The sequence below is a fragment of the Thermobia domestica genome, chromosome 7, assembly GCF_964235325.1.
Source record: "Thermobia domestica chromosome 7, izTheDome1.hap1.1, whole genome shotgun sequence".
Classification (NCBI taxonomy): domain Eukaryota; kingdom Metazoa; phylum Arthropoda; class Insecta; order Zygentoma; family Lepismatidae; genus Thermobia; species Thermobia domestica.
In genome coordinates, this window is record NC_137460.1 from 109,634,414 (window position 1) to 109,654,801 (window position 20,388).

At 38.1% G+C, this 20,388-nt stretch overlaps 1 protein-coding gene across 2 annotated transcripts in view; it reads right to left on the reverse strand.

Annotated features, from left to right (window-relative positions):
* Positions 1–18,546, reverse strand: part of LOC145690330 (heat shock cognate 71 kDa protein-like) — a 219,622-nt gene extending 201,076 nt beyond the window's left edge. For both annotated transcript variants that reach the window (XM_081765115.1, XM_081765116.1), the window contains exon 1: positions 18,355–18,546. The gene's annotated coding sequence lies outside the window, so the exon portion shown is untranslated. The remainder of the gene's footprint in view (positions 1–18,354) is intronic.
* Positions 18,547–20,388: the final 1,842 nt, after the last annotated feature.

The following is a 20,388-nucleotide window of genomic DNA, read 5'->3' on the forward strand; positions in this document are numbered from 1 at the left end:
CTGTAAGACACGAATGAATTAGTGTGCAGTAACACGACATCAAGGGTAAGACACAAATTGGTAACAAAGAGGGACATTTGTTGAAGTTGGCCACACTAAACGACCTCGTATCGCAAATAAACTCATATACATTTCAAGACACCCATAAATTCAACATGAACGAACCAAGTAAAAACGAAAGAGCAATTACAGATTACATGATAATTCCAAGAAACATAAAGAAATATGTGAGAGACTCCCGTCTTCTTCGACATGGTTTTTCAGAGGAAATAACTGGAACATCGACAAAAAGCAGAAGAGAATGAGTACAGAAACAGGGTTAAAAAAAAAAACGGTCGATCATCACATAGGTATTGTGCTATCCTCTTAGTCTTCATCAGGGGCGTCATTTCGGACTTCGCTTGGGGGGGCAAGAGCAACCACCAACATAAGACTTTCGCGTTTTGTACTAGTATATTAGTAGGCAATCGATTAAAGTATATGTATTCCTCAAACTCTTTGGGGGGCAATTGCCCCCTCCTGCCCCCCCTAAATGACGCCCCTGGTCTTCATGTAAGATTTTCCAGTTTTGATACTGTCCATCAACTGTGGTCTCCTTCGCCCCCTTCCTCTTTACTGCCACCATAATTTCTAGTACCATATGTCCCTAATATGTTAGTTCCTTCTCAGTTAACCAGTTTCTCTTCCTCTTTTCAATTAAGTCTAAAACTGTTCTTTTCTCCTTCGCCATTTCTAACACCTCATTAGTTTTCCGCTTTATCCCGCTAATTCTCTCCAGAACCACATTTCGAAAGCTTGCAGCCGTTTTTCATCACTTTGCATAATGTCCATGTTTCTGCCCTATACAGTACAATATCCCACACAAAGTATTTTATAGGTCTTTTCTTAATATTTATTCAAGAACCCACACAATATGCTTTTCTTGCTCTTCCGTCTCCTTTAGCCTAGCCGGCATAACTGTGGGACGTAAAACTCAAAGATCTCTCTCTCTCTTTTCTTGCTCCTAAAAGGCTTCTTTCGCCATTCCTATTCTTACTTTTATTTCACTTCGAGCATTATATAATCACTAATAATACTATTCAGGTATCAAAACCTAGAAACCTGCTCTATTTTCTCCCCTCCTATATTTGACACCGACATTTTCGTTCCAATCACCATGGCTTTTGTCTTTCTAACACTTATTTTTATCCCACTGAACCCTTCCTTAAGTTTTCTGACATCTTACTGATTTTTTTTCGGATTTCGCAACAACCGCCACATCTGCAAACCGCATAAACCTAATCATTGTACCTGATACCGAAACGCGGCCTTGATTATGTTGGCTCTTTTTCCTGTATCTTCCTGATATATTTTGGCAAGAGACAAACACTCCTGTCAAATTTTCTCTTCCAATTGCTTTCTCCTCTGCCATTTCCTCCCCTGGTTCATATATAAGTTTCTTATGAGACTTTGATTCTTCCATTCCATTCCATTCCAATTCAACCTTCTTTAGAACTTCCAACAACTCCTGGTTCAGACGATCAAAACCCTCTTCTACATCAATACATACAACATACACAGCTTTCCATTTTTCTATAAATTTTTCCCTGATTACTCCAATTGCATCTCTTGTGTCTTTACCTCTCCTAGACTCAAACTCTTTCTCCTCATTAGTTTTTAGTTTGTTTTCTATACAACCTTCTGTTCAGCATTCGAAGCATATTTTTTGTTGCATACGACATGAGACTAATAGTTCTATAGTCCTCAACATCTCTTTGGATTAGATATCTTAGCCATCCGTAACATGATCGTCTTCAATAAGTATTTCGGCCGCTCTTTAGTTGCATATATTTCAATGTAGGGTCGAACAATTCTTTATTGCATCGTTTACCATATTGTTAACGAAGTCGATTCGTGTATTATCTATCCCGGATCCCTTCCCATTCCTAATCTCGTATACAGCTTTTCCAAATTCATCCCTCAGAACACTAAACCTTTTATCATCCTAGCGTACTTAATTTTCTACTTCAACATCTATTCCATACGGTCTATCCTTACTCTCATACAGGTCCTTAACATATTCTTTCCGTCTTCCTAAGACTTCACTCCTCTCGGTAACTGCCTTCTCATTCTTAGTTTCTACTAGCATCATAATACCCTCATGTTTCCTTCGCAGTGCTATAGATTTCACCTCTGTACATTACCTCATATTTCCTAACACTTTCTTACTCTTTTATGTCCTTACATTTTCTTTCGTAAAACTCTTCCCTTCCTCTATCTGCTTCCTTTCGTATTCGCTGTTGTATTCGCGGTAAACTATTATTTCTTCTACAGCCTTCTGTAACGTTTAATGTGCTCCTACGCCTGTTAATACCTGCACCTATGCTTTCCCCATTTGTATACTTTTCTTCCGACTTTTTTAAACAAAAAGAAAAAAAATCTTACTTCCTCGTTTTTCAGCTTTTCAGTATTCAAGTTCTTGCCGCCTACTTTTCTTCTGGTTACATTTTTCAGTTGAATATCAATTTCGGTCAGCAGACACAAAGTTATGATAAGAGAAAATGTCAGCCCCGGGAAGAGTTGTCACGTTCTTCAAGGTACTCCATTGCTGTCCTGAATCATAATATATTCTTATTTGATATCTTTGGTCGTCTACTAAGGATTTCCATGTGTATCTTTTCTTGTGCAGACTGAACCAAGTGTTCCCAGTTACTAGTGAACTCTGCCTACAAAAGCTCTCCTATTACTCTCCCTTTTCATTTTTTTTTCCGCCTAAATCATATTTGCCCACAACACTACCTTTCTGTCCTCCTACTATATTAAAATCTTCCATTATAATTACGCACGCACCTCTCTTTTCCCTGTCTATTATTTTCTTCTATTTTGTCATAATTTTTCTCTACTTCTTCAGTTGTATGTGATGTGGTTGGTGCGTATATCAGTATCACTACTTGACCCTTATTTTTTCCTTTAAGATTTAACATTATAACTATCATCAGCGAATTCTACTTTCAGTATCTTCTCTTTAAGCGCCTATCAAGAATTATTCCCATACCATTACGACCACCCTTTTCATTATCTGAGTATAACATTCTATATGCTTGGCTTCTCAACTTTCTATTACTTTCCCATCTTTACAAATTCCTATCAAGTCTGCAGTATTTTGTTTCATTTCTTCTTCGAGATTTTCTAATTTCCCTCCCTCTATCATGGTACGCACGTTCTGTGTCCTTAGCCTAAAATTTTTGCTTGCGTTTCTTCCTTTCTCTAGTAATTTTCCCCACATTGTTACTTTCTCGTCCAATAGCCCTTCCAAAGACATCCCCTTTTAGAACATCCAAATTGGGATATTTTACCTCCGGAACTATATTTTTATCTGCGGAAGACCATTGCACATACGTTCTCTTTCTGTTGCCATCAAACTAGGGAAAAACAGTGTGGTGACCTACCGTTGCTCTTCACCCCGAAGTATCCCAGCCGTTAGTGACTCTGATTGCGCCTGAGACTAATGTCCAAGTTGTTGTACCAATCACTATGATTTCCGCCAATTTGTCTTCTCCGAGAACAAGAGGGAAGTAAATATTAGGAACAACGAAGAAAACTAAGTTACTATGAGTATACAGGAAAATGCATTATCATTAAATATCGAGCAAGCCCCTAACATAATGAATGATATTAGAAGTAAGTTACATATATAATTATGATAATTAAAGAAAAAGATTAGGCGGGGACACGGTGGCGATGTGGTACAGCGCTTACCTCTGTACAGAATTCTACTATTTACATTATTTTTTCCCCCAGGAGAGATGAAGGGGGAGAGTAAATGTAATGATGGTTCATCCAGAGGTAAAACATGCCAGAGGCAAAACAATCCCCCCGTTTGGATTCCGGATGGGGACTATACCGGGAAGAATCATCAGAGGAGAAAATAATAGTTTTTATTACATTTATACATACGGGAAACAACACCAGCAAGAATGTCATTGGAATTGTCTTGGATAAGAATATAAAGGACAAATTGGTTGACGTGAAGAAGAATAAACAACAGAATTATTTTTCTGATTTCATCATTTTATATCCAACTTCTTTCTTTTTTTTAAGTATAATTCCTATTAAAGAAAAGATAGTCAGCGAGAGAAGTGAAGTCTTAGGAAGACGGAAAGAATCGCAGCTTCCACTTACGAATAGTAGAAACTTTTTTTGTGTGTGTGTGTTGGTTGGGGGGAGCTAATGAACAATTCTTTCTCTGTTTTTCCTTTAACTGTAATGAAATAAGTTATACTGTTTGTGTTGCATGAAAAAATTGAAGAGGAACAGTTCGCAATCAGAAATATCTCTCTGTCTTTGTGGAAAACACTATTAAGGGGAGTAAGGAACGACACAAAATTTGGAAATCAGGAAGTGGTAGTAAATGATTTATGTATATTCAAACTTGTTTTGATACAACAAAGAAAGAACAAGAGAAGAACAGCAATAGGGCAGAAGACGGATCAACTCTCTTATGTCTTCGTGGATATCTGGATATGTTTGTATTTTTTTTCTATCTCTATATGACGGGAGAAAACGGGCATATTCGCCCACGACAGTTACAAGGATCATAGTTCTTTTGACTACGATTGAAACACGAAGAAAACATTTTCTCTTTACATATACGTACAAGGGAGAACGTGGGCATACTCCTCAAATATTGTCCGGATGGATTAAAACTTGCAAAACCTAATCTCCCTAACGTCTTGAAAATGGAAATAATTTCTTTCTATTCTTTTTTGCCGGGAGCAGAGGGAACATTTTCTTCCTTAATACTGAATGGTTGTGTTTTGGGGTCTACCTGAGGACTGACGCGATTGAAGGTTAACTTGGAAAATCTGTTGTTTTTCGACCAACGATTAAAACAGAAAAAAATAAGATTTTCTGTTTAAAGATACAAGAAGGGGGCAGGGGGGGGGGGGAAGCAGTGGCATACCATTACAAAATTTTCCGAATTTAACCAAAATTGAATAAGTTTAAAAATCTCTCTGTCGCTCTGGCAGTGTTATATATATATATACAGACACATATACAGGATTTTCATAGTCTTGCCACCCCATGTATCTTCGGAACGACTGCGAATATGAGAAAACGCGAAAACACGTCCATCATTATTTTAAGAGGACTGAATTTTGAGCTATAAAAGGTCCACCCCAGACACCTCTATATAGGGATACGTGGGGTCAACTTGAAAATTTTTAATGGCAAAGGGTATCGAGTAATATATCGTTGAAAAGATCTTGACAATAGAAATATTTTGCCACAAGTTTCAAGTCCCTATGTTGTTCCCATCCAAAATGGCGGGGGCTCACATTTCGTGTCTATAAAGTCCGTTGCCACCCCATGTATCTTCAAAATGACTGGTAACATGAGAAAACGCAAAAACACGTCTATCATTATTTTAAGGGGCTTGAATTTTGAGCTATAAAAGGTCCACACCAGACACCCCTATATAGGAATGGAAAGGTCTTGACAAGATAAATATTTTCTAGAACCTTTCAAGTCCATATGCTGAACCCATACAAAGTAACGGAGATTCACATTTCGTGTGCATGAAGTCCGTTGTCACCCCGTGAATCTTCAAACAACTACAAATATGAGAGACCGCAAAAACACGTCCATGATTATTTTAAGGGGTTTGAATTTTGAGCTGTAGAAGGTTTATGAGCTACAGAAAATTTTACATGGATATGAAATGTGAACCCTGCCATTTTGGATGGGGCCAACATAGGGAATTGAAACTTTCGGCAAGTTTCTTGTCGAGAACTTTCCAACGATATATTAATCGACCCCCTTTGCCATTTAAAATTTTCAAGTTGACCCTATGTACCCCTATATGGGAGTGTCTGGGATAAACCTTCTACAGCTCAAAATTCAAGGCCGTTTTTGCGTTTTCTCATATTAGGAACAGTCCTCCCAGTTCCAAAATTGGGGAGACATGTCATTCTCATTCCCCGGGATTTGGATTAGGATTTTAGATTTCTGGGCTCTCGGCATCTAAGGCCATTTAGCCCGTCACGTTTTGAGGGATGACGTCCCTCGGCAAGCACACTGTCCGGGGAAAGGGAAGGAAGGAAGCGGCCTGGGACCTGTAAGTTAGGTACCACCCCGGCATTTGCCTGGTGTGAATGAGGAAAACCCAGGAAAACCTCATCCAGGGAGGTTGGCATGAGAAAGCGATCTTACACCTTTTCGACCGAGTGCCCCCCACCGGGAATCGAACCCGGGACCGCTCGCACTCCCGGGATTTGCGACAGTGCTTATCAGTGCAGATTAAATTTATCGAGTTTTATTCCATTTGGACATTTTTTCTGTGGTATGCCCACCGATCCCCTTGCGTGTATAAATATTGTTTGTTTTGTTTTGCGTTTTAATCGTAGAACAATGAGCTATAAATTTTATCAGTCACTTCAATTGTCCAACTTCTAGCCACACCCAAGACCCCAACCATTGGGTTTTATGGGGAAATATGCCCACTGTGCTACCGGCAAATATGGATAGAAATAAACTTTACAATTATTTGCGTTTTCAGGATGTTAGGAAGACCCAATTTTGCAAATTTTATCCCATTGGGACAATTTTTTAGGGTACTGGTACGCCTCCCCTCACCGTTGTATGGGTATATCGAAAATATTAATTTTTTTCTTGTTTTAATTGTATGTCGAAGAGTTTAATCCTGGTATTTAGTTCCAGCTCGCAACTTCTGGATTAGGCCCAAGAGCTGAATCATGGGATTTTATGGGGTTATATGCCCCTCCTGCTATTGCCAAATAGGGACAGAAAGATTTTTTTCAAATATATATATTCCCGTTCTCAGCACGTTAGGGAGAATAAATTTATGAAGTTTTATCAATCCAACAGTTTTTATGGGGTGTGCCCCCTGTCCACTCTTGTATGTGTACATAAAAAATGTTACTTCTTTGGTTTTTAATCCTAGACCAAAGAGCTATAATTCGTTTCCAAATTTCTTTATAATCGGCCAATTTTTAGGTAAGACCCAAGAGTCCAACCACAGGATTTTATGGGGGAAATGCCACCTCTGGTCCCGCCAAACAGTAAGCCTGCCATATGTCCCGTAAAAAACGGGACAGTCCCGATTTTGGGCCTGAGTGTCCCGCATCCCCGTAAATTTAGTCGGGCCAGGAAAATGTCCCGTATTTTAATCCTGTCCCATTTCTGCCATCAATACCAGCTTATTCGAAAAGTGAAAAATCAAAAATTCTGACACTGACTGAGAATCCTGTAATTAGTGAATGAACAATCAGCTGAAACATGTAACACCTTCGAACAAGTTATCACAACACTCTCTCCGATTTGATAACGAGCAAGCCAATACACTCACAGCACAGTTGCATTTGTCCGTTGGCAGTCAAGGGGATCTGCAATCTTTGCTAAAGTTAACGAGCAGCTGACCGTTTGTTGATAATACAGCATAGCCATGGTTGTCCGGCCTCGTTGATCCGGATCAGATTTGTAGACACTTTAAAATTGAATGTTCACATTGATAATAATTTCTAATTATGATAGGAATAACGTAACTATAATTACGATAAACAATTGCTTATTTTGATTAATATTCCGTTATCCGTGATCGTGCTTCATTCAAACGCCACACATAATTGAAACAGATTACAGTGGACCAATTCTTTGTTAAGAAATCATGTGAAAAGTTATCGTAATAAACGTTAAGTCTGCTTATTTAAGGATTTGTTTTGCCAGACTTATATTACCAGCATTGTCCGCATTGCCTTTGGTCCCAGTTAGTCCGGATAAATGAGGTTGTACTGTACATTACAAGTGGAGTATTCCAATTTTGTATCAACAGGAATGCCTAAACTGAAGTGCACATTTTCTTCCCATTTGAACAAGTACCCATTTCTGAAAGGAACGAATTTGAACTATGAAGTTCACTGCAAAATTCGCAATGCTCGAACACTCTCCAACACCAACGCTAAAAACATAAATAAAATGACCGCCGTATAAGCAAAGGAAAGAGGAGTGATTTTCTCCAGCAAGACATTAGATAAGTTAACAAGAATTATGAACAGAGCCATTTCTGCCATATGTGCAATACGCGAAAAAATAATTATCATCTTTCCTCTGCTGGTGTGTTTGCTTTATCTTTCATTGACGTAATAGATTATAATGAAAAAACAGACTCAACGAGATTGTATTTGAAGTGCTTAGGCCTTTTTGAGTGGGAATGCTATTTCTCTCCCTTTTGTTATTCATGATAAGATGGTAAACTTAAAATACTGGCTTTTAAGATTTGTTCTTTCTGGAGAATGGGGCAGCAAATTATGCCTTTGCATAAGGTAGTAAATTGTCTAGGGCTGGTCCTAATTATAATTAATATTTTTGAGAAGCTATGGGCACAGAACTGTGCTTTGGTCTAGGGCTTAGAAACATGGGCGCAAATCTGTCTTCAACATTAGGGGGGAGGGGACGGGTAAGACCGTTCCCATTTTATATATATATATATATATATATATATATATATATATATATATATATATATATATATATATATCCCACGAAATAAATTTGTTAGTTTTTCGCGTTCCACAAAACAACAATCCTTCTTACCATTTCTAAGAATTTCATTGACTCTCCATTTTCTTATGCTCTTTGTTCAGAAATAATACTGTATTTGTCAAATTTCATTCCATGTAAGAATTTCGCCCTCTTTCTCTTTCTTAGAATTTCGTACTCTTTTTCTTTCTTTCGTCCTTTCTACTTGTCTGTTTCTCTTTGGGAGTCACAGACTTGCGCACACTTCCTTCTTTATCAGCAAATGACAGATAAGAGATTGATTGACAGTATCTTTGGCCAGGATTGCGCACAGGATCGGGAAGCGACATTGCCAGATGATAAAAACAGAATTGGGCATAATATCTAATGAAGAAAAGAAAATGAGATTTCTGGATGCTAAATCTACATCTCAAATACTAGTTATTCGTACTTGGAAGGGAAACAACACCACCTACTTTTGTTTGTAAAGACAAATTTCAGAGTATCACGAATCAAAATTATTCTAAACGATTCTATTGTAATATACATATATATATTCCTTTTTTCTCTCCACGGAATGTTTCTGATGCTTTCTGTGATTTGATGGCAATTGCACCCGATGACTCAGGAAATCAGTTCTCTGATTATGTACTAGAAAACTACATCGAAGAGAGCAGCACGTGAGTATTCCGATAATGTTCTACTAGTATTTCTTAACTTGTAAACTTATTGAAGTTTCAATGTCCACTGGACGTGAGATGTTAATGAACATTTTTCAAAGAGTTGTTAATAATTGCTGATAACACAATGTGATCATCAAAATAGTAAAATTCTTGGAAAATTAACTTTTTGTTTGAGTCTTACTTAAAATAGAAATCGTTATTTAATTTTTCTTCTTATAATATCAAAACTTGTTCCTCATTTATCTATGCTTTTCACTACTTGTTCTACTACTTCTCTCCTAATTTTGATTTTTTTCTGATGTGCTAGTCTTGTTATTATCAAGAAAAGAGGCTTTTACTCAAATGAAATAACAGTATTTTCTTATATCATTTTCAGGTTTCCACCTGCTATGTGGGCTTCTGAGCCTTCAATTAGGCCACGGATGACAAATGGTCCAGAGGCCTTTCACAGACACTTCAACGAACAATTCTATGCAAGGTCTCCAGGTATTCATCGAGTCGTAGAAGTTGTACTAAGGATCCAAACGGAGACGGACTTGAAATTTAATTCTGTAGCCAAAGGTGAAATGTGTCCTATAAGGAAAAAAGAAGTGTCTAGACAAGAATTTGTTATCAAAAAGTTCGAGGCACTTAAGAGATGTACAACGGACATAACCATGGAAAGAATCAAATTTCTTAAATCCATTGGACATAGATTCCAAGAAAAGAAATTGTGAATGTAAAAGCTATTGTAAATTATTGTTGTAGAAGTAATTATATAAGCAAGTAAATTTTTGGCACATTCATTATGTTGTTTTGATCTGGGTAACACAAAAATAGTTTTCATTTTCATAACAATAAACATCTAAGTTTGGCAACGTTGTAAAAAAAAACTGTGCGCAAACCTGGATTTTTGGATCTTGATCTGTACAACTGAAAAGTGTGCGCAATCTTGGATCTCAAGAGTGCGCAACTCTGTTGCACCCTTCTCTTTCTTGATGTTAATTTCTTTCGTTTCGCCTATCATACTTTCGACCGTTGTCAGTTGTGATTCAAGTCGGCCCTCATCAGTAAAACCAAAACTAAGACGAGTTGATAAGCGAAACTGATGTTCCATACCAACTTGCGCGGATACCAACATAACGAGACTTTAGTTATTATAACAAAGGAAAAATGTTATCGTTTTGTTATTTTAAAAAGAAGGAAATATTTGAATTAAAGAAAATCAAAACGGGGGAATAATTAGCCCGGAATATTACGTAGACCAAGAGGATACTTCCTTTTTCTTCTATGAATAGAACAAAAGGTTAGATTCACTCCTAAATATTTGTATTATACCATATAGGATTTATTGGTCTGTAATTCTTGCCATTAAAACTTCAATTTATGCATAAATTAAAATACATTTAATTCTTAAACTCGGGTGGGCAATTGCTCACTTCCTTTCCTGTGTTGGGCATAGCCCCTCGAAACAAAATCCTAAATGCGCCACTGGTTATCTTCAACATTTGAGACTTATTCTACGGAAGGGGCCGCGGTGGCTCAGTAGTAGAGCGTTCACCTCTGGTGTATGGGGTCTCGGGTTCAAACTCTGCTTCCGCCAAGTGAACTTTGTGGTGGACAAACACCTAGTGCGTGGGTTTCTTCTGGGTTTTCCCGTCTCCTCACACTTTCTTCGTTCCACCATTTCATTCATTTCTCATTATCACAGTCTGCTTTAGCCCAGCCGGCACAAGCGTGGGACGTAAAACTCAAAGATTTTCATATTACAGTAGATGAATCTGATTTCTGAGGTGAACCTGTTGTGGAGTATAGTATATATTAGGCGATGTAGTTGAAGTAGTAATACATATCCGTATTACAAATCACTACCGTGAACACATTTTGAAATCTGAATACAAGCATATTTATAATTGGTATGTTTCCAATTAGGCATCCACAGTGACCCATATTAAAATTTTGGACACTTGTTTCATAATAATATAAATAATGACTTCCCCAAAACTATGCAGAAAGAAAATCAATTATGTATTTGCAACAATACTCTTATTTGAACAAAATTATGATAACCTCAATAGCATTACAGGAATCGTTACAGAAATCTGACTCATGTCATATACTTTTTTAGTTAACAGATGTAACCTTAAGATTACGGAGAAAAATATTCCAGCAATTACATTCTTTTCTTTGCGTAAGAAGCATGAGTAGATGCCTACGCTACTACAAATAGATAAAATGCACGTTTACTGAAAAGATGGGTTCTACTGATATAGGGTAGTTTATATACTCTTCGTGTGCTAGGGCCTAGGTGAGAGGAGGTAAGATTTCACATCAGATTACGTCACGCACAGCTGCACATCTTCATTTTCATTCCAAGATAAATCAATTTCATCTCCTTTCCTTTGTGGCAGTCGGACACAAATCATCACACTTGGCTGCAAAAAGCACTTTTCAAATCGGATTATTGGGGGAGATTCCAGTTTCAATGTTGGGGGGGACATGTCCTTCCATTTCCCCGAGATTTGTGCCCGTACCTACAGCTGAGACAATTTTCCAGCATGAAGAGAGGGGCATATCCTCCTCTGGCATTTATTGCAATTTGTGCCCAAGTAGTGGAAGTGGAATTAATACATATTGATGAGATTCCTAAACGCACCACAGCACTTAGTTCAGTTTAAAATACTAGAGAATACGCACTGGTGTCTCTGGCATGTAAAATTTGGGGGGCATATCACAGAAATGATTTAATGGTACTATCCAGCCCAACTTATTTATTATCTTCGATTCCATTTGTTACTTTTCTGCTTACCTTCACGGACTCCCTGAGGTATAGACCCCTATCAAGAACTCAGTTAGGGCATATATTAGTTTCACAGCCTGGAATATAATTATTATATTCCAAATAAATATAATAATAATTTAGTCTGTAGTTAGTGAATAAATTAAATTAGAATAAATTATTGAATGTTTTGTACTTTAAAATATTGGGGTGGACGCGTCCCCTTTGTCCCCCCGCCATAGACGCCTGTGAGAATACAATTCTTTTTTTCCAAAAAAAAAAAATGAAAAAGCCAAGAGAAATCAATTCCATCTCACATTCAGGGACGGCGTCAGAAACGTTTGATGGGGTGGGCGGAAAAAGGCGGACCTAGTTGCTAGGTGGGCGGACAATGAAAATAAGAGCTGGGCAATGTAGACATTTTTTTTTTTTTTGACAATAATTAAGTTTCAATCTTTAAACTCTTTAGTTAGCCAAGACTCAGACCGAAATAGGGGAGGGACAAGGATGTGGAAAACAGCTGTCTTGGCCTTATAGAAGGTACAATTCTGGCATTCGCCTGGTGGGACTGAAGAAATGCAGAATTTAGGATGGGCTGCGTGAGTTCGTGGCTATATGCTCGACCTACCGAATTCCGCGTAGCAGACACACTACCTCAACTTCCAGTTTTTTTAAAAAAAATAACAGTGTGTACTGTGTAGTCGATGAAGTTCAAGACAGCTTTACCTTCTCTCCCTCCAATAATGCACATGAATGCATAGAAATAAGAGAGGTTCAAACAACACAGACTAACAGATAACACTACCTTTCGTTAATATCATAAAATACACAATAAGTAAGTAAAGTAAAACAAGAATAAAATAGGCTATTACAAACTTTTTTATCTTTGAAGCATTTATTACAAAAAAGCAAGAGACAAAAAATATAAATCATTTATATTTTCTCTCGTATATCCTTAATTTGTGCACATTAGATTTTTTGACATGATCTCTATATGCAACAGCAAAGATTTATGTTACTAAAAAATAGGAGAATTCGACAGCATAATTGTTTGATCATACCTTACACAGAAATCTTTGAAATTGAAACTTAAGTTGAAAAAAAAAAATGAAACAATTATAAATTGGATAAAGATGTAAATAGCAATTAACAAAATTTCATCATGATTCACAGAAACAACAATGTATTTTAAACTATGAAGGGCCAGGCCCGTATCCAGGAGGGTCGAGGGGGGCCGCCCCCCTAAATTTTTACCAACCCCCTCTAAAATTTTCACAGGCTTGCAAATGAACTATAATGTGGAGATGAACTATATTTTTGGATCGGGCCCCTCTAACTTTTACCGGGCTGGCTACGGGCCTGTAAAGGGCTGATCACATGGTACGAACAAGCTTACAATAAACTTTTATACCTGCACTTTAATGGAGTACATTGCGTTGATTGTTATGTCCAACATCGAATAATTTTACCACATTCTCTACAGCGATATTCATTACAAGTTTTCTTTCTACTGAAAGGAAACAAAGATCGCTTAGGCGACAGTTTGCCATACGATTTCTTACACTCTGTAAAGACATTTGCTCGGATATGGTTTTCACAAAATACATTAACCAAACTTTTTTTTTTTTTACATGAATTCCTGATGACATTACAATGCACATTCTCAATGAGCAGTTCATCCTTAATACTTGCGCCAGAGATTTAGATTTCTGGGCTTTCGGATCTAAGGCCATTTAGCCCGTCACGTTTGAGGGATGATGTCCCTCGGGGATCACACTATCCGGGGAGAGGGAAGAAAGAAAGGATTGGGGAAGGAAGGAAGGGACCTGGGACCTATAAGTTAGGTACCACCCCGGCATTTGCCTGGTGTGAATGAGGAAAACCTCATTCAGGGGTACGTTTTTTTTTTTTTACAATTTTTCGACCGAGTGCCCCCACCGGTTAGCGACTACGCTACGCAGGGCCACTATTTAGGTTATTGAGATTAATATAATTAATTTATATGCATGTGTAAGTAGCTATGTGTGTTTTGAACCAGATCGTTTGTAGAAAGAGTTACACAAAAAAATAAGAAAGGTCAACAAGAGCAGACAAAAAAAAAAAAAAAATCTTAAGGGTAAGATATATTGTGTACAAACATCAGGAAATACAATACAGCAAACTAGTATTTTGTATGTCCAACAGGGGCTTTCTGCAGTGTAGCGAATCATCCAGGCATGTTGGTAACAAGGCAATTGCAAAATCCAGCGTCGATTTCGTGGAATCACCCCCGGAATACCTGTTTCGTGATTTCCATTCTATTCGAGATAATTGTCTATTCAATCTTCTGCTCATATTGATTCACACATTTTCGATTGGATTCATGTCAAGTGAGTTTGGAGACCACATGAGTCTCTGAATACTCATATTCTTGAACCATGTATTAACGATTTTCGCTCAGTGACGTGAAGCACTATCGTCCTGGAAAACGAAATAGTTCATATTTGCTTCACAAAAGTAATCTTTAACTGTTGTAAAAACTTTACGTATCAGAACTCGAAGATATTTTCGTACATCAACTGACCCTTCACATATAACAATCGTTTTGACACCTTTAGCGGTGAAACAAAGCTACACCATCACTCAGTGAGTGAATATTTGCACCTCCTAAATGCAATCCTTGTCAAGTTCCACGCTCGTGCGTATCCACAACTTCACACTATAATCGCTTGCCACTATTGTAAACTTCTTTTTGGCGGAGAAATTGACGTGTTTCCAGTTGCCTTAAGTCCAAGTTGCATATCGGCTCCCACACCTACGTGTTGATGCCCTCTGTGATTTTGTCAGTTTCAGGTTCTTACGAAGTTTCTCTTCGTAATATCCTCTTCATACAGTAAAGACAATACAGCTGTACGAGTAACTGCAGGTCCCAGGTCATCTCGAATTAGAGAAGCGAGTTGTCGGGAACTCATTCCTTCATTGTGCAATGCTATTGATTTTATTTGGCCATCTGCTGTGATTGATGCTTTCTTTTCTGTATCACATTGTTGACGAAGGGACGATTGTTACGCTGTCTTCGCTTGTGAATTACTCTTCCTGCTGTTAAGTGGTGGATTTTGAGTATTCCACCCATCTCCCTTCGAGATTTACCGTAGCTGAGCAAAGTAAGAATTATGCCTTGTTCACATGGCGACAAATCACATTTCTTACCCACCTTATTTGTTTACAGTCCATATATATATCAACAATATCAAACAAAAACAACGCTGCACGACAAGAATACTGCCACTTGACACTGTCCAAACATTGAGAAACCAAAGAACAATCACAAAATACCATTTACCTGGACCTACACATCTCAAATTCAAAGCAGAATTCTTACTACAATAACTTGCGAGATGCTCTCACTGCCATCTGAAGAGAATATTACTGCTACATAAAAAATTAGCAAGCGCCGTTTTACACCACAAGTATCACATATAACGGAAATGAACTATCCCACTGTTCGTTTCCTTCGATTTCTTTTCTAGCGGGTTGCAACTATGGTTTTCTGTATCAGTTACCTTGAACATTGAGGTGTCGCTATTTCATTGCTTTTCCTCCTCATAATGTTTCAAAACTTTTGGGAGAAGTTTCATTTCCACCTCTACACTATCGACATCACATCCATAATGACGCGTGCAAGTGGTTCAATTTTCTCAAATGAGAGGAAATGTTCCCTTTTAGGATGAAGACTGCTTATTCCAATATAAATTGGCGTTCAGCTGTATCTGGAATTATGTTTGTAAATAAAATCGTTGTTCCTTGCAGAGTTAAACAGGGTCCTAGAACCCATTACATTACAATCAGTAGTAATACCTATTGTTTTTGAAGTACAGGATGTTACCTTCATCATTTTACTTCTGTTGGGGTGGGCGGATGGGTGGGCAAGGCCATTCATCGGGTGGGCGGTCGCCCACCCCCGCCTACCCTTAGTGCCGTCCCTGCTCACATTCCTCTGTGGCAGAAGGACATAAATCATCACACTTATCCCAAAAAGCACTTTTCACGTCAGATTTTGGGGGGAGGGGGGACAGTCCGCCAGGTCAAAGATTGGGGGACATGTCCCTCTCAACCCCCGGGATTTGTGCCAGTGCTTAGAAATATGTAAATCCAACCCTGGCAGTTATACACGACACAAGAAGAAAAATCAGCTAAACTTTCACCAGATTAAACTGACAAACAATTTTTTTTGGGGGGGGGGGGGTAAATACAGCCATGCAAGTAAATTTTGCTAAACGCACGAAGGATATTGAAGGTAGATTGCATCACTGATTTAAATAAAACGAGATTACTTGTTAAATAAAACGAGGCGATTCTTTTGTAGTTGAATTGCAAATATCTTCACTCTGTATAATTAATTACAGGGAACGAAGAAAGAAAAGTAACTGTAGCTGAGGGAACTATTAGAGAAAATATACTGAGCTTCAATTCATTTGATTGTGTTGAAAAGAAAGGAAGGGGAGCAGGCGCATACCCACGGGGGGCCGGACCCTCCTAAATTTTTACTGCCCCCTAAAATTTTCACGGTAGGCTTGCAAATGAACTATAATATGGTGATAAACCACACGCATAATATGTTTGATCGGTCCTCCCTAACTTCTAGTTGCCCCCGCCTACATTTTTTGGGCTGCCTAGGGGTCTGGAGGGGGGATATCGAAGGTGTCCCGTATTCTCATGAAAACAATATGGCAAATTTACCAAACAGGTATAGAAATTTAGAATTTATTTCCGTTCTGAATATGTTAAGAAGATTAAATTTTGCAAGTTTTATCCCATTCGGACATTTTTGAAGGTTATTTCTCCCGCTCCCCTTGTATATGCACATAGAAAATGTTATTTGAATTTTAATTGTAGGCCGACAAGTTATGAATTCTATCAGTTTCGTTCCAAGCACCCAGCTTGTTCTAGGTTACACTCAAGAGCAGAGCCATGTGATTTAATGGGGGAATATGTGCCTCTGCTCCCACCAAATAGGATTGAAAGAAATTTAGAAATTATGTAGTTTCTCAAGATGTTAGAAAAATTAAATTTTTGAAGTTTTATCCCATTCGTTCAATTTTGAGAGGCGTTTCCCCGTCCCCCTTGTATGTGTACATAAAAAATATTTGTATTTTAATCGTAGGCTGACGAGCTATAAATCCTGTAAGTTTTGTTCCAAGCGCCTACTCCTTCTAGGTTAGGCCCAAGAGCCGAACCATAGGATTTTGTGGGGAAATATATGCCTCTTTGCCCCCATCAAATAGACATAGAAAGAAATTTATAAATTATGCTCGTTCTCAGTACGTTAGGAAGATTATTTTTTTTTTTTTTAGTTTTATCCAATTCGAGTAGTTTTTATGGTATGCTCTCGTCCTCCCTTTTGGTGTAAACAGAAAATATTCTTTACGTTTTAATGGTAGACCGAGAAACTATAGTTCCTTTAAATATCCGCCCAGTTGCCCAGCTCCTCCTCCTATAATATGTTTACAAATTTACACAACAAATTTGTGGATCCCTACTCACAATTGACCCAAATTACTTTTCTCGAAAACTGCGCACCAGAATTTAAACTCAAAGTACAACTCGATGACATCTATCGACTTTTATAGTCTAATGTTCGGAACTTTTCTTGGGGGGAGGGAGACTTTACAGTACACGCTTTAGTTGCGCATCGGTAAGTAGGGCCACAGGTCGATTAGAGTACGATAGGGGTAGGAACGGATTAGCTTAAACTTAGGCAAGTTTTGGTCCATTCTCCTAGAATTAACAGTGCAATTTCTCGCTTCTGAGAGAGTATACCAGCTGGAGCGGGCATTGTAAAGTTAATCTTTTTTCTTATTTTTTTTTTCGACAAATGAAAAAAAATGAAATGAAATCTTTGAGTTTTACGTCCCACAATTATGCCAGTTAGGTTAAAGGAGACGGTGATTATGAGAGATGAGTGAAATGGTGAAATGAAGAAAGTGGGAGGAAACGGGAGAACCCCGAGAAAACCGACGAGCACGGTGTTTGTCCACCACAAAGTGCACACGGCGCGAGCTGGGATCGAACCAGGGACCCCAAGCACCAGAGATGAACGCTCCACCACTGAGCCACCGCGCTCCCTTCTTCGATAAATGATAACATTGTAGAATACATAGTACAGAATACGATTATAGATTAAATTTGCAAGTCAAACGCAAAGGTAAACTATTGTGGTAAGTCTTTTTAGAGCTAACCTAAACAACCACCATAGCAACAAAGAAAAATTGCAATTCAAATCAAATGCTATGCACCTCGCTTCAATGTCGAAGAAAAAAAGAAAAAAAAAACGCAACAAAAAGCTACTGCACTTTGCGTCAATGTCACAGATATTTAAGCTCGCTATTGTTATTACTATGAGAAAGCAGTACTTACCTTTACGACTTCGTCTTCTTTAGGAAATAAAGCAGAAAATTATACACCATAAAGCTTAAAAATACGCCTCACTCTTCGACAAGCCGTTCACTTGCTACTACAACACGCTTACACCACGCACATTACAGCTTGTCGTAGTCTCGTGTTTATCACCCGACTAATATTCCCGTTCAAGAGAAAATTTCCCATCTGTTTTCATCGCTTGCATGTTGCGTTCTACGTTGAAGTAAGGTTGCCAGTAGTAGAAAAAAATCTACTAGTAAAGCTTACATGATGGAATGAAATTAAACTTTCTTTTGGTTCTGGTTGTTGCTTGTCTTATTAAATCGATTATTTTCAGGCCAATCAATTCCACAGTTTCCCCAAAATTTAGAGTATTTTTATGATATTTTAGTGCATTAAAAATATTAGTGAATTTACGTAGTATTAGAGCTAATTATTCACTGAGTTAAACCTCAAGCAATACTTTGGTTGTTTAGACCGGATTATAACGTCTCTTTCAGCAGCAAGGCTATATGAATCACGGACCTAAAGCTTAACGTCGCGTCCGAACCCCATGAGCTCTTACCGGGAATTGAAACCGGGTTCCCGACGCCAGGCGGCCTTATAGCTACGAGAAAATTTCCAAAGCAGTTGGGATTGCAAGAAAGTTTCATAGAACATAGACATCATATTCTATCAAAATCAAATAATCTTTAGGAAAACTATTTCTACTGGAGAACACAAGACATACCGTATTTCCCGAATTGCTGTCATGTATGTTGACAATTTGATCGAGATCGGTTGGGTGGTTCAAGAGTTAAGTTCTATTTATTTTTATAGACTATATTAATCTTCCCTCCTCTCCCCTAGGTTCTACCGTAAAAGTGAGAAACTATTCAGGCTCGAACATCATCTATGTTGAAAATTTGATAGAGATCGGTCAGGCGGTTCAATAGTTATTAAGTTTTATTTATTTTTTTTATATATATATCTCTCCCCTCCCCTCCTCCTACCCTAAGTTCTACCGTCAAAATGACAAAAACCACCCCAGGTCTGAATCTTATCTATGTTGATAATTTGATTAAGATCGGTTCGGTGGTTACAGCGTGATGAAATCACAGTATTATAGAGACAGAATTATACACGAAAATGCTCAAAAACCGAATGAGGATATTAACAATTTCCTGCGGGAAAACTCTAGGTCCCTCCCCGATTGTAGCGTATTCCAAACCAGAGCCCTGCACGAAATTATTTCTACATAAGGAATAAAATCCTTTTACGTGTAAAAATAGATTTGTTAAACGTATTTAACATCTACTTTCCAGTGACGGTACGTTTTAAGCATTAAAAAACCAGAGACGGTATGCCTTTATTACTGAAAAATCAGAGGCGGTATGGCATGCCACGCATACCGCCTCAGTTCGACCACTGGTCTTAGCGCAAATAAAGAATCATGTTGGTACGACTGTTAGTTCAATAATGCTGAGATGTTTTTTAAAGGTGATCGTGTATACGTTTATACTCCTTCTTTGATCCACCAAACACCAATCATTTGTGGAATAGAGCGAATTTCGGTAATAACTGGGAAACACTAAACCTACCCTTATATTGTTTATTGTCTATACATTTTATATTTTAAAATGCGTACTGCTGGAAGGTTTCCGTCCTTCCGGAAGGATAAACTCATATTCTTTAGACTGAGGAGGTGCATCCTGCCGGCAGGACGGCGGCTCATGTACAGAAGTCCTCCAGAAGAGCCCTCTGGCAGGACAAAGGTTTGTGTGTTCTTTAATTAAGGTAGAATATGAACCATCGTAATGTGTTCCAATTTCAATGCTTTCATACCGAGAATCGAACCGGGAACGGCGTGCAAAAAGACGCGCACGCTAGCCACTAGACCAGCAATGTCACTATGTGAGCATATGCTTCCTTCAGTGCAAAAACATGTAGGCTGTTACTTGCAATAACTGAAAATCTATTTATAACTTATTGTCATAAAAGTAAATATACGTATATTGGCATACTATGACAAATATTTAACAAAATAATAAT